Source organism: Pan paniscus, chromosome 9 (assembly GCF_029289425.2).
Source record: "Pan paniscus chromosome 9, NHGRI_mPanPan1-v2.0_pri, whole genome shotgun sequence".
Classification (NCBI taxonomy): Eukaryota; Metazoa; Chordata; class Mammalia; order Primates; family Hominidae; genus Pan; species Pan paniscus.
The window spans coordinates 86,363,424-86,377,374 of record NC_073258.2 but is presented as its reverse complement, the minus strand read 5'-3'; the positions used below and the strand labels follow the sequence as shown (position 1 = coordinate 86,377,374).

At 35.5% G+C, this 13,951-nt stretch overlaps 1 protein-coding gene and 2 pseudogenes across 6 annotated transcripts in view; all 3 read left to right on the top strand.

The window, feature by feature from the left end:
• Window positions 1-13,951, top strand: part of DLG2 (discs large MAGUK scaffold protein 2) — a 2,166,992-nt gene that overhangs the window by 174,228 nt on the left and 1,978,813 nt on the right. The gene's annotated exons all lie outside the window — the stretch shown is intronic.
• On the top strand, window positions 119-915 carry LOC134731172 (ATP-dependent RNA helicase A-like; annotated as a pseudogene).
• On the top strand, window positions 573-3,069 carry LOC134731201 (ATP-dependent RNA helicase A-like; annotated as a pseudogene).

The window sequence follows — 13,951 nt, the reverse complement described above, 5'->3', positions numbered from 1 at the left end:
GGTGACCAAATAATCTGGACACCAAACCCCTGTGACACAGTTTACCTATACAACAATTCTGTGCATGTACCCCTAAACCCAAATAAAATTTTAAAAAAGAGAAAAGTGAGGGGTGATTATGTTGAGTATGAAACTCCTGTGTCTGGGAGAAATTGGCTAATTTCTGGCCAAGGCAATCCAAGGACCTCCACCTTTGGATCCTGTGATTTAGGCAGAGCACACTCTTAGAGAGCTTGATGCATTATATGGCAATGATAAGTTTAATTCTCTAGGATGGGTCCCGACTAAACTCTCCATTGAGCCTCATCTTGGCAAAACGATGATAATGGGGTGTATTTTCTATGAGAGAGATCCTGTCTATACCATCTCTGCTGCTACCTGTTTTCATTGATGAAGGAAAGTGGGATATATCCACCAAAATTTTGCTGGAAACCCATTTTCTGATTATGTGTCCCTTTTATCAGTATTCCAATCCTGGAATGATTCTAGAACGGGTAGAGAAGAAACTCAGATTCAATTTTGTGAGCACAAAAGACTCAATAGGGCTACACTAAGAATGACTTATGAAGCCAAAGTTTAGCTCAAAGAGATTCATATTAATTCTGGATTTCCAGAAGATTATTGACACAAGTGTTTACTAACACTGGACCAGATAATAATTTGGATGCTGTTATCTCCCTCTTGGCCTTTGGTGTGTACCCAAATGATGCTATCAGAAGGAAAAGAGAAATATTCTCACCATGAAGGGCATAATGCACTTATCCACAAATTGTCTGTTAATTGTTTTTTTAGTAGCAAGACATAAAGTGCTCCTCTCTTTTCTTTGTGTTTGGTGAAAAGCCGGGGGTGACTAAGGCCGTGCCTTTAGCAGAGATGGCTCGGGTTCAAATACTGTCTTTGATCAGGTGTACTTGAATCTGAGCCATCTCTGCTAAAGGCATGACCTTAGCCACCTCCCTGAAGTTGCTTCTCTTTGCCTTCAAGAAAGTATAATGTGATAGGCAGATTGTTCTTGTAGATGACTGAATTAAGCTGCAAATATCCCATGAAGCTGCCGCCTGCATTACTGCTTTCCAGGAAATCTTGGAGTTGAAGATTCAACAACCTCTGGTGGTTGAAGTAACAAACAGCCTGATATCTTCAGCCAGTTGGACCCTTTTAATTAATATATGCTGAACATTATCCACCAAATCTCTAGGCCCTTAGCTCCTGTTATCAATCTTGTGATTGGCAATACACAGTATGGAGATGGTCCACATCCTCCCAAGATGGCCTGATATGACAATGGAAGTAGATATAGGAGGGTACATTCTAGTTATGGTGTTGGAGGCTATGGCAGTGGCTACAGTGATGGAAGCTATAGTAGTGGAGGCTATGGTGGCACTATTCCACCCTGTCAGGAAGGATATGGTGGAGATGGTGGTGGAGACTATATAGGACATAACTGAGGTGGCTATAGTGGTAGCTCTGGTGGAGACTACAGAAGGTCTAGTGGAGGCTTCAGAGGATCTGGGAGATGCCAGTGAGGATATGGAAGGGAGAGCTATGGAAATGGCTGCTTTGGACAAGGAAAAGGAAGTGGTGGCCATTAAGGCTTGGTTATGTCAGTGCCTGTGCATAGACATTAAAAAAAAAAAAAAAACTACCTGTTTTTCCCAAGATGTTTATTTTTCACCAAAAACTAAACCCGTTTTCCACACATTCTGTGGTTCATTGTAGTTTAAGGAAACCAAGTATATAGATGCATTAGTGATTTTATTTATATTATGTAAAATATAATCTATTATAAAAATACCACAGTTTGTATTTTTTCTTTAAAGAGTAAAGATTTGCTTTTAAAGTTAATTTGATATTTTCTTGGCTTTCATTTAATACATTAGAAAATACAGTATTATACTGAAATAAAAAAAAGAAATTTCAGCTACTCAACATGCAAAAGCCTCGAATGAGTTTATAGAATATAAAAGGAATTAAGACCAGCTAGTCTCAATTTCCATGACAGAGCAATACAAAAATAAACAAAATTAAAAATTGGGCAGGGCATGCTGGCTCACCTGTAATCATAGCACTTTGGGAGGCTGAGGCAGGAGGATTGCTTGGGGCCAAGAGTTCAAGACCAGCCTTGGCAACATAGTGAGACCCTGTTGCATTAAAAGAATGTACTGGGGGCTTACTGTGGGCTAGGTACTGTGCTAGGTGCTATATACAAATTATCTAAATTATCTAATTTAATTGTCACAATAATTCTGAGTTAGGTATTTTTACTATCCTTATTTAATAAATGTGGAAATTTGAGTCTGAGAAGAGTTAAGAAGCTTATGAGAAGTTACATATATAAACAAAGCTTGGAGGTATTGTGATTTCAGTTCCAGACCACTGCAAGAAAGTGAATATTACAATAAAGCAAGTCACAATTTTTTTGGTTTAGAGAGTGGCATGAGCCAGTTTAATATTTTCAAATCACTATAGATATTGTGTATTGGGGGTGGAGGGTGCTGGTTACTGAGTAAACAGTGAAATCAGTTACATCTGTTGCAATATTGTGGGTAAGAAATGTTGGTGACTTGGTCTGCTGTTGGAGAGAAGTGGGTAGATTTAAGATATGTATTTTTAGGTAATATTTATGGAATTTGGTAATGGTTTGGTTGTGAGTTAGTGGCAGAGAAGTTGAAGAAGTTATCAAGGCTAGACATTAGACTTTTGACAATAATAAGTAGGTTGATGGATGTATCATTTGCAGATATGGGTTAGATTAGAAGATGAAGTTTGAGATCCCTATGCGATGTACAGGCAGACATGTAGGTAGTTAGAGATGTAGATTTGGAATTTAGAGGATAATTTTGGGTTGGTGATACACATTTAAGAGTTGTTGGCATGTGAATAATATAAAGCCATGGAAGTGGTCAAGATTTCCTAGGATGAGAATGTAGATTGAGGAGATGATTAGAAACAAGCTCTGAGTGGTTTCAATGTTTAGAAATATGGAGGAAGAGCAAGCAAAGGAGGCAGAAAAAAGCTACATGGGTAGGAGGAAACAAAAAGAATATAGAGTTATGGAAGCTGAGAAAAGAGAAGAAGGAAAGATAATTCAATTCCACCGAAAACTTCTGAGAGGCCAAATAAATTGAGACTCATAGAAAATTATAGCTAAGTTTTATCTTTGTGCGAATAGTTTCTATGTAATGATGAGAGTAAAAGCCCCAGATTGGGGTTGGTTGAAGAGTGAACTGAGTTTCATTACCAGCAAAATTGCAGATAAAATGTCCTGAAAAAATCTCTAATATAAGATATTTACAATTACTTGATGGAGTAGCAACAATATTTTAAAATTCCTAAGTGAGCTCACAAATAAGTAAAGGAAGTCTGTGGGGGCCAAAAAAGAAGATGAGTTGGAAATAGAATTGTAGGTGGTTGCTGATATCATAGCTATCTAGAGGGCATTTGCTAATTATGGTAATCCTGTTTTAATGACCAGGCAGTGGAGGAGAAAAAGCCTAGTATATACACAGATGTGAAGATATCTCTGAGAACCCACATAAAGCCAGAAATTAACTCTATGATTAATATGAGGGTAGAGGTGAAAAAAAATGTCTCCCTGTCAAATAAGGAAGATAAGCAAGACAACTTGGCAAGAAGGTATGTGTTAGCCTGGGCTCTCATAGAAAACAATAGAAATATCTGCTCTGAAAATTGATAACCACAAAGGCTGCCCTGATATCGCTTTCAAGTTAAAATTTGTGTCATTTTTTTTTAAAACGAAGTTTCACTCTTGTTGCCCAGGCTGGAGTGCAGTGGTGCGATCTTGGCTCACCATGCAACCTCTGCCTCCTGGGTTCAAGCGATTCTCCTTTCTCAGCCTCCCAAGTAGCTGGGATTACAGGCATGAACCATCATGCCCAGCTAATTTTGTATTTTTAATAGAGACAGGGTTTCTCCATGTTGGTCAGGCTGGTCTCGAACTCCCGACCTCAGGTGATCCACCCATCTTGGCCTTGCAAATTGCTGGGATTACAGGCGTGACCCGCTGTGCCTAGTCAAAATTTACGTCATTTTTGTAGTCTGAGCAGTCTAGAGCTAAAAAAAAATAAAAACTTTAGGTAGTTCCAATTCGAAAGCACTCAGGTGATTGGCAGAAGCAAATGCATATCATCTTTCACTGAATGTAGCTTCAACCCAGGCTTCATGGAGTTACCTAAAAACAGCTTTAATAAAACATAAATTGAGAATGAAAACTACAAAATACATGAGAAATAAATCACTATAAGTGAGACTTACCAGAAAACATCACTAAACACTTCATATAATGTTTAAAATGTTTAAATAAAGCATGTACTCTCTAATATAAGAAAGGAATAAGATATAATTAAAAAGAAGGGGCAGAATAGGAAATAAAAATTACAAAATAGACCTCCTAAAAATGAAAATTATAATAACTACAAAGTAGATGGTTAAAAAGATTATACAAAAGAAAATTATAAATTAATGAAATAAAGGATAGAGTTAAAGAAATTATCACAAAGAGGTGAAAAACATAAAAGAGTGGTTAAAAGCATGGACATTAGAATGACAAGAGCTGATATCACCCATTGGAGTTCCAGAAGAAGAGACTAGAATTAATGTGGCAGAAGCAATTTTTAAGTCCTGGATGAAAAATTTCCAGAATTGATGGAAGACATAATTCTCTGTTTCAGGAAGCATAAAAATTCCAACCAAGGAAAATAAATAGAAAAAGGAAAGGAAAAAAATTAATAAGCCAAGTATCCAATTTAACATGTTAGAAAAAGGACAGAATAAATTCAATAAAATGGAAAAAAGGAAATAATAGAGAAGATACTGATTGAACAAACAAAACACAGAATAAAGAGGATCAATAATGACTGAGTTTCATTTGATAAGATTAAGGTAAACAACTTCTGCCATGTTTGACTTAAAAGAGAGGGGAAGGAAGAGGAGGAGGGAGAGGGAGAGAGAAGCATAAATAAGCACAGTCAGAAATGAAGAATGGGAACTACTTTAAATATATTAGTGTTTGATAGGCTCAAAGGAAAGGAAGGAGCAAGGCTATGTGTAAATGCTTTAGATGTGGATGTGGCAATGGACTTGTTTCCTTGGAAGCAATAAAGATAAGATAGATGTTGAATATTGGGTCCCCAAACCCTTATCTGAAGGTATTTCCTGGATCCTAAATAGAGGCTACTTCTCTGTGTCAAAGTGACTTAGAACCTCCAGACAAGAGTGGGATATTTCATTTTTACTGAGAGAATTTCAGAAGCAAAGTCTCTGATTGTCTTTGATTTTATAGAACAAAGTTTTTCAGTAAGAAAGCAGTAGGCATTCAAAGAAAGGGGTTGTGATGATACTTTATAATGGCAGCATATCCTTGGGTGAAATAGTGTTTCCTTTTAACTTTCCAGCCAGCTTTATCTGGGCCTATTATTCCAGCCTGATGAATGTCAGGGCAGATTTTTGGTGTCTGAATTTATTTTTACTTTCTCACCCCAAATCTTATCTCAAGGTCTCTGCTCATTATTTGAATGCTCAAGGAGAATTGAGGCAATTCCAGAATACTGAATGTAGTGTTTTAAAAATGAATAGTTTCCAGGAAATGGTAAACTTAATGTTGTTTCTTAGCAATAGTCTAGTTTAGATTAGAAATTCATTGATATCCTTTTCTGATAGGGCTTTTTAGATTGCTAAAGCAGGAAAATTATTCCTCATGAAAACATTGTAAGGTACTTTCAAGTATAAAAATCGCTTTAATTTGGATTATTTCATTTGAGTCAAACTATGAGTTTCTTAATTTTCATATTAGCAATCGAGGCTAAGAAATGCTAAATAACTTGCCCAGAGTCAGCTAGCTACTGAGATTTAACTGTCTGTAAGGTCAACGATCTGTCCATTGCTCTAAGCTGCCTCCAAGTTCAGAGAATTCCTAGAATTATTAGACTTTTGGGAAAACATTTTCAAAGAGATTGGTTAAGATCAGTTTGGGAAACAATTGGCTTTTCTGTCTATCTCATCCCTCTCAAATTTATTGATGTACAAGTCTAATTTCAGTTAAAGTTCCAAAATAAAAATACTTATGGTTTCTTTGCTTTCTTGGGATTTGACCTTTTCATAATTTTTTTTTCAGAAATTTTAAGCTTCAAATTTTTACATTAATGTTTAGGGTAATGACTGAGGGAACACAAATAAATCATGAAATATGTATTAGTTTTCTAGAGCTGCCATAATAAATATCACAAATTCGATTGTTTAAAGAGCAAAAATTTATTTTCTCACAATTCTTGAAGCTAATATTCCAAGATCAAGGTGGTTGGCAGTGGTTGGCAAGGTTGGTTTCTTTGGGACCTCTCTCCTTGGCTTGCAGATGGCTATCTTCCCCTTGTATTGTCATATGGTCTTCCTTCTGTATCTGTGTCCTAATCTTCTCCTTTTCTTATAAAGTCACCAGTCATATTGGATTAGGTTCCACCCTAATTACCTCATTTAACTTGATTTCCTCTTTAAAGACCCCATCTCTAAATATAGTCACATTCTGAAGTACTGGGAGTTAGAATTTCAACATATTAGTTTGGGCAGGGGGCAGGGGAGACACAATTCAGTCCATAACAAATGTGTTTTTCATCATAGTATTCTTGGAGTCTGTCAATGTTTCTAGAATTTAGTATTTGTTAAATAAAGAAGTGAAAGCTAGATTATCAGTATGGGAGAAGTTTGAAGACTTAAAGTGAAAATTGTAAGATTAGTTATACAACTAGTCAATTAAATGGCAGATTTGAACTTCTGTACAGTTGGTCTTTATAATGGTTCTATTTATGATTTTTTGACTTTACAATGGAATATTTTCAACTTATGACCAATGCACACTGTGTTGCCTTTCTCTTTTTAAATAACGTAAAATTGCTGTGATTCATTAGACTAAAAGATTTTATTCAAATGGCAGAATGTATTTATTGTCTTTGATATACAAAGCTTTTTCTTAGAAGTTTTTCATTTTAAAACAAATTTACATTCTAAATTTTAAAATATTATATATCAATATATAAACACACACACACACACACATATACTATATCCCTTCAAACTGGAGGTGTCACTGAGTAATATTTCTTTTAAGGTAGCTCCAATTAGGACACAATGGAGATAGCATGGGCTTTAGAATAAGATGCGTCTGTGATTGTATGATTCACGCTACATAATTTTAGTTATTTAAGCCTTAATGAACCTATAAAATGTGAAAAATAGTATTTTATCTTAAATAATTGTAGCAAGGATTAAATAAGATGTTTATAAAGTGCCTAGAACATTTACCTGATCGATATTTACTAAACAAATGGAAGCTATTATTTTAAGTGATTATTAACAAATTTATTTTCGTAAGAATTACAAAGCAGTATGTCTTTGTTATCTTATTACAAGAATTGTTATTTGAAAAAGAATATAAACAACATTTTATGGCCTTCAAAGTAAAATCTAACTAATTTCTCTTAGAAATCTATAACAAAACCATTTCCTCCAATGGCAACAAATGGCACTGTTATTCTTGTGCTAATAAATAGGGCTTATTCTAGCTTTGATCTTTCAACATGATTAGATTGTACATTTTGTAGAGGCATGTTAAATCTATCAGACTTAAAATCCCTAATGAAGTTAAAAGACCTTTAAATGTTCTCAAATACTTTGTCCTTAATGTGTCTCACTTTGAAACAACTCAAAACACCATACCAACATTTTATTTTTCAGGTAGATTAATTTAGGGTCTGATGGTTTGTAAGGTAAAATTTGCTCTTTTACTTAAAGCAAAAGGGATCTTTTAACAAACAAAGCCACAAGTTGTAAACAATGGGTTTTAGAGTCAGCAGACATATATGTGGCTTTGGGCAAGTTGTTTAATATCTCTGTGCCTAAAATTTCTCATCTGTAGATTAGAGGCAGTGTACATAATATATAGAGTGATGTGTGAGTAATGGATGGAAAGCCTCCATGGTTTCCTCCATCAATGGTTTCATCAATCCCAAAATTTTTATAGAGTGCCCACTGTGTTAGGTTCTAAAAAAGGAATTTGTGTGTTTAAAAGAAAAAATAACAATTAAAACTCTATACCACTTTTAGGAATGTGTCTCTTTTTAAATGAGGTGTGCCTGTTCTGATTAGTGCTTTCAATCTTTTTGTTTTTTTGAGACGGAGTTTCACTCTCGTTGCCCAGGCTGGACAGGAGTGGTGCAACCTCGGCTCACTGCAACCTCCACTTCCCAGGTTCAGGCGATTCTCTTGCCTCAGCCTCCTGAGTAGCTGGGATTACAGGCGCAGGCCATGATGCACAGCTAATTTTTTGCATTTTTCAGTAGAGACGGGGTTTCACCATGTTGACCAGGCTGGTCTCAAACTCCTGACCTCAGGTGATCCACCCACCTTGGCCACCCAAAGTGCTGGGATTACAGGCATGAGCCACCGTGCCCGGCCAGTGCTTTCAATTTTGAGAGTCCTATCACAATGGGCTTTGTTGTGGCTCTTCTCCAGAGGTATGGCTTCTGGATTTGTCCAGGAGATGGGAGAGTCTAAACCCTCTCAAAAACATGTCTGGAGTCCATTTCTGCCTGTTTCCTTGTAATTGTTTCTCCCCACCATCCAAAATCCTTTACATTAAATCTTTTAAGTACTCCTCTTTGCAGATAGTATTTGTCCTGATTTCAAGATATTGAATTCCTCAACAGCATATGCTATTTAATATCTACCGGGTACAGCATTTTTGGTAGAATTTGTAGATGTTGGTCTATCATTGTTTTAGTACACTTTTATTCCCCAGATTTATGTTGTTTTATCTGTTCTTTCTCTTATTTTATTTTTGGTTTTAATGTTTTAAATTCAACCTCCTAATCCTTTTTATTCTCATGGTTATATTTTATTTTTAACCTTGTAAACAAAGTTATAAATCTTCTCAGCAATGGTTCTGGCAAGTACAGTTTTTGCTAAGAAAGGCAATATACACTATTAGGTTGGTGCAAAAGTAATTGTGGCTTTTGCTATTAAAAGTAACTACAAGAACCACAATTACTTTTGTACCAACTTAACTTTCTAGTAAATGTATTAGAAGCATAGTTATGCAAAATCAAAGACAGAAGCCTATAACAGGTAGCTGCTGTGTTCCTTCCCACCAGCTGTCTCATGAACATAGACCAGAGATCTTTTATTTACTGGCCTGGCAGCCAGAAGAGATGGGCATAGCTCTTGTCGAGGGCATGCATGTTGCCTTGTGGAGAAGATTTATCCATATTCCACTGGCCACAATTTGGACATCTGGCTGCACCTAGCTTCAAAGGATCTTGGTAGTAGAATCTAACTGTGCCTAAGGAAGCAAAGGTAGTAGGATTGGTGAGTTGTTAGCCAATTTCCACCAAAATGTGTCTAGCTTTTAAAAGGGTGTATTATCCTGAAAACAAACTGATATTATAACACTCTTTACATACTGCCTGTTAGCCATAGAGCAATTTCACTGGGATTAACTTTTTTTTTTTACTCAGCTATAGCTGCAAATGTTGTGGTCAAGGATAACTCCTACCAGTGCTTGCATTCCTACCCCTGTTCATTCCATTTCAGTATATGTTTTTCCAGTTTATATTTTTAGATTGCTTGAATTATGTTTCATTTCTGTTGTGTTTCCAAAAGATTTTTGATTTTGGTAGCATTTTTTTAAGTTGGAGTTAAAATTTTCCACTGTAAAACACATTGAGGTAGTAGGTGAATGAAGTAAAATTATTGAACATAGAGTGAATATCATATAATAGGATATAATGTTCTTGAAAAGTTGGTTCTACATAAAATCATACTTTGCCATTGGTGAATATTTAAAAATTGGAGATTTGATACAATGGTAAAAACAAAATAGAGAAGGCTAGTGAAGAATATAAAGAGCTGGAAGAGGTTGTACATTTGAGTTATATTTCACAAACATACTCCTGAAAAAATTAGGGCTTACTTTGTTGTTCTTGTAATGATTCACACACACGAAAGAACAGCTTGATAAAAGACAAAACAAAGAGAAATCATTAGTTATGAACATATTCCTTCCAAATGTAGTAAGGCATAATTTAGCAGGCAACAAGTCTCATTTCTGATCACAAATCATTTAAGAAAAAATATTCTTTCATTTGCAGAATTTTGCTTACTATTTTAATCATTTGACATTTAAATATGGTTTATGTCATCAATGAGATTTTCTATGAAGTGGAGCAATATTTTAATTTTTTATTTCACACATGAAGAAACAGAGGTGTTGAGAAACTGTGTAGCACATTTAAGAGTCACACAAGTCTGGATTGGAATTCTAATTGATTGCAAATGACTTTCAAACGTAAAGTTTTCACATATCACAGACAAACTTATAGAATATTAAAGTTGGAGGTGATCTTAAAGAGGTTCTGCCTTTCATAATTGAAGAAATAAGCCTCAGAGAGACTAAGCGACTTGACAATTACACAGCTAGATTACCCACTTAACACAGGGCTATGTTCTATGTTCAATGTAACAAGTACTGTGTTTTAGGTTGAAGTCACAATTACTATTTTCTAGTTATTGTGATAAATTATGAATGAACAACAATGAATTCTTCACCCAAGGGACTCACAGTCTGATAGAGGAGATTGACATCTTAAAGGGTATTCAGAGAAATCATGCTGTAGTAGGTAAAAAAATTAGCGACAGATCTTAAGAAAAGAAATGTTCTAATCAAATGTGTATTTTATAAAGATTACACTGACTATTATGGAGGATTTTTTCAATTCTTTTTTTTCACATCTTATTTTCTATAGGAATCATTTCCTGACACCATTAGTTTGTTATATTTCCCCCTGTTGTATATTGTCATAGCACTGTACTTTGCCTAACAACTTAACTTGTTCAAAAAGAAAACCTTTTTATCTTCCCTCCTTCTTCTTCCTTCTTCTTCTTTCTTCTTCTTCTTCCCTTCTCCTTCTTCCTTCTTCCTTTTTTTGAGAGAAGTTCTTGTTCTTTTGCTAAGGTTGGAGTGTAATCGCGTGATGAAATCTCACTGCCTTGAACTGCTGGCCTCAAGTAACCTTCCTGCCTCAGCTTCCTGAATAGCTGAGACTACAGGTACATGCCACCATATCTGGCTATTTTTTTTAATTTATTTTTTATTTTTTTTATTTAGGTAGAGACAGGTCTTGCTATGTTGCCAAGGCTGGTATCAAACTCCTGACCTCAAGCCATCCTCCTTCTTTGGCCTTCCAAAGTGCTGGGATTACAGGCACGAGCCATTGTACCTGACCCAAAAGAAAACTTTTAATTTCTCTTTTGCTATCCTTTTATTTCTAACTTTCTCATCCCTGGTAATGGCACCACCATATACCGAGGTTTCTCATGCTAAACTCTGATGAGTCATTTTTGATTCCACTTTCTTTTCATCCCCGCGTCTAATCTATCATCAAGTCTCACTGTCTCTAACTCTAAATATAACTTGACCATATTTATACTTCTTGTATATGCCACTGCTACTGCTCTAGTCCAAGCCAACATGATGTCTTGCTTAGATTACTTTAGGAGTTGACTTACTGGCCTTCCTAATTCTACTTTTGCTCCTGGTATCCATTTTTACCACAGCAGTCAGAAGTCTTCTTTAAAAATGTAAGTTTGATCATGTCATTTCTCTGTTTTAAATGGCATTCTACTACACTTAGGATAAAAATCCAAATCTTTTGACATGTTCTGTAAAGATATACATAATATATTCTCTATGGAGCTTTCTGACTTCATCTCCTGCCACTTATTTCCTTGCTCATTGTGTCTCAGCTTGTCCCTAACAGCTTTTACATTGATTTTTTCTTCTGTATGGGATACTTTCCTCTGGATCTCTTCATGGCTGGTTTTCTTCTCATCATTCTGGTCTTAGCTTAAGTCAGAAAATCCTTCCTTTACCACCAAGACTACTTAGCTATCCTTACATCTTCCACTTGTGCTCTATCATATTACTATTTATTATGTTTTAAATAGCACTCGCCATTACTTGAAACTATCATATTTTTAAAATTATATATTTATTCCTGGACAGGATCCTTGTCTGTCATTCATTTCTATATCCTCAGGGACTAGAACAGTGCCTTTATACATTAGTAGATTCTGCCTAACAGTAGTTTTTAGATGAGTGAATCATAGCATTTACCACACTTTGTGCTATCAATAATTTAATTCTCTTTTTGTGAAAGCTATAAAGTCCACAAGAGTGGGAACCATGGCTACCTTGCTCACCGTTGTATATTCAGAGCTTAACATATAATAATAAAAAATATTTGTTGACTGAATGAATAAGTGATCATTGATTGAGACTGGAGTCAGAGATACCAATTTGGAGAGTATTACAGTGATCAGTTGAAAGATAATCAGGACCTTAACAAAATCATTGGCAGAAGGGAGGAAAAGGAAATGAGAGATTTAAGAAGCACATAGGAAATATACTGGAGAAGACTCAGGCCTATTATAAAGGATTGGTTATGAAGAGGGAGGAGTTAACTTCTGGTTGAAAGTGTGGATGATGGTACCATTTACAAATATAAGGAAAACCATACTTAGAGTAGGGTCGGTAAGGGGGAGAAATGAGAGTGGGATCAGGGGAGAAAGTGATGAGTTTAGATTTGACTCTTGAGCTGTGCTTTCTGTGGGATATACAGAAGAAATCTTAATAAAATATATACTTTGGTGCTCTTGTGAGATGTTTAAGCTGGTCTTATAAATTGATAAGATATATAGGTGGTATTTGGGCAGTTAACACTGTGATAGATTGTCTTATTGTCAGACAAAATGCTTCCGTTCCTTACTGGCAACTCTCCACCAGTCTATACTTGAGGGAGGCATAAACTTCTACTTTACTGAAGTCAGTTTTGGCCATTTGACTTTCCTTGGCTAATAAACTGAAGTTGTGTGCCACTTCTAAGAATAAGTTTTAAGGAACATCTTGTGGTCTACCATCTTTTCCCTCTGTTACAAGACCAGCATGTTTCAGACAGGGGCTGCTCCTTCAGTGGAGAAGATGCCGGGCTAAGCTGCAGTTGTGGACCTACAAAAGATAGAACACATGAGTGAAACATAAGCCTTTGTTATAAACTATTGAGATTTTGGGATTGTATGTTGCTACAGCATACATAATCTAGTTAAAGCTCATTGATATAGAGACAGAGAATAGTCATCGTCTAGAGTGGAGAATAGAAGAGGGTTAAGGGCATAATCCCTAGGGAATCTTAAGGGTAAGTACAGGAAAAGAAGCTTACAAAGGACACTAGGCAGATTCCTCTGGCAGGAGGAGAACTAAGAGAGAGGAAAAATACCACAATAGCTGAGAGAGAAATTATAAGCATGAAAGAGTTGTTAACAGTATCAATTGATACAGAAAATGTTAATAAGTGGGTTTGAAAAGTGTTCATTGAATTTTAAAACTGATTTTTGAATTACTTTTAATTTCTTCTTTTTATTTGAACAGATTCTGAGAGATGATTTTTTTTTTTTTTTTTTTTTTTTAAGTTTAAAGCCATTGGTGACCTTGTGAGAGCAATTCCAGTTGAATAGCTAGGAAGCTGCTTAGTCACAAAGACAAGGATAGAATTCATTATTCAAAGTCTGTTGCAAATACCACTTCCTCTAGGGTGCCTATTCTGATTCTCCTCCATCTAGGTATAAACTTTCTTTCTTTTAAGCCCATTGCACTCATTATATTTTGTGCTCAGTGTTTCTCCCTGACTGCTAATCTTTTACCGAGACTTTCATTTTATCATTCAGATTTTCAAATGGAGGAATGAAAAAGTCACATTACTAAGCCGTCAGTTTTTTAAAAAAAATTTAAAAGTAATTATAAATGACCATTGCACATTTAAAAAAGAAATAATAACTTTGGAGATGCAAATGTATACTGCTCAAGATATAACTAAAATTCAGAGAATTC